The sequence below is a fragment of the Micropterus dolomieu genome, linkage group LG01 (assembly GCF_021292245.1).
Source record: "Micropterus dolomieu isolate WLL.071019.BEF.003 ecotype Adirondacks linkage group LG01, ASM2129224v1, whole genome shotgun sequence".
NCBI lineage: Eukaryota > Metazoa > Chordata > Actinopteri > Centrarchiformes > Centrarchidae > Micropterus > Micropterus dolomieu.
In genome coordinates, this window is record NC_060150.1 from 46,200,376 (window position 1) to 46,201,702 (window position 1,327).

Genomic DNA, 1,327 nt, shown 5'->3' on the forward strand with positions numbered 1-1,327 from the left:
ACTAAAACATGGAGACATAAGACTAAGGACTAAGACACAGACTAAAATAATAAAACACAGAAGTACACAGACCAGGAAAAACACTCAACATGAACTAAGGCCCAGGACTAAGAACTAAGATAAGAGACAAGACAGATACGAAGAAAACTTAAACATGCGAATGAACAAAAGACTAAACTTAGCAACAAAACCCTAAACATGACAAGATCAAAGCTTATAGAAACACAGAACCCAAAAACGGACTTAAACAGGAAAGACATGAACACAAAACCACACTCCTAACAATAAATATGGGTCAATGTGTGTAAGCACCGCTCACTGGAGCCTGGACGCTCCACGGTAAATATCAGCTTCGTACGGCAGGGTCACCCGGCTCAGCACAAATGATCTCAGGCTGTATATTTTTCCATCAGTTTCTTTATACCTGCAAATTATTTGTTAGTTAGTTGTGAACACAATGTTGACCTTTTATGTTGAACTTAGCACACAGTAACTTATTCACACGTCCAGCAGTTATGAAGCAACATTGTCATTCATGTGGAGACGTTTTTGCGTCACCTGATGAATCTAAGTCCAGCATTCTCTCTCTTATTAGCTCTGTTTGGTCTCCACCAACTCCTGAAGGAAATATCTGGCTCTTTAGCTGCTAAATCCTCCACTATGTTCACCTCTAACTGTGTCTGTCTGCTGCTGCAACACTTCAAACCTAAATGACAAAGTAGATCGATTGTGAAGTGTCCCAAAATGACATTTAAATAAATGTACATTTACTCGAACACTGTTCTACAGTGTAAAAGTCCTGGGTTTGACCCATCCTTCGTCTGCCCAGTTTAAGGCCCTCTTAACGCTATCAGTGGCAGATTTTAGTTGCACTCAACTTTTACCATTTACAGTAATGGTCTCTGCTACGTCTTTGTCTTTCCAGCATTTTCTGCTGCCTTGTTGTTGATGGAAAGCTAAACTACATATTGCACTCAAGCTACTTTTCATGCACCGTGCAGTGAGGACACTCCTCGCACTGCTAGTCATAGATAACCTGAGCGTTTCCAAACCGAAAACAAAGAAAAGATGGGCATCCCTGTCACTGGAAAAAAAAAATAAAAAATAGGAATGTGGTGATGGGTTGCCAGGTAGGCGTGGGTTGCCAGGTTTGAGGTTACGTCCCCCCACCATCACAAACACACACACCTTCACTGCTATAGTGTGAACAAACAAACAGCTGCAGCATGCTGGGTTGCCAGGCGGACTTAGTTGCCAAGCTTTTGTTTATCCCCTTCTTTTCAGTGTCAGGGTCATTCCTTCTGGCATGAGCTGCCTTCTCTACTCC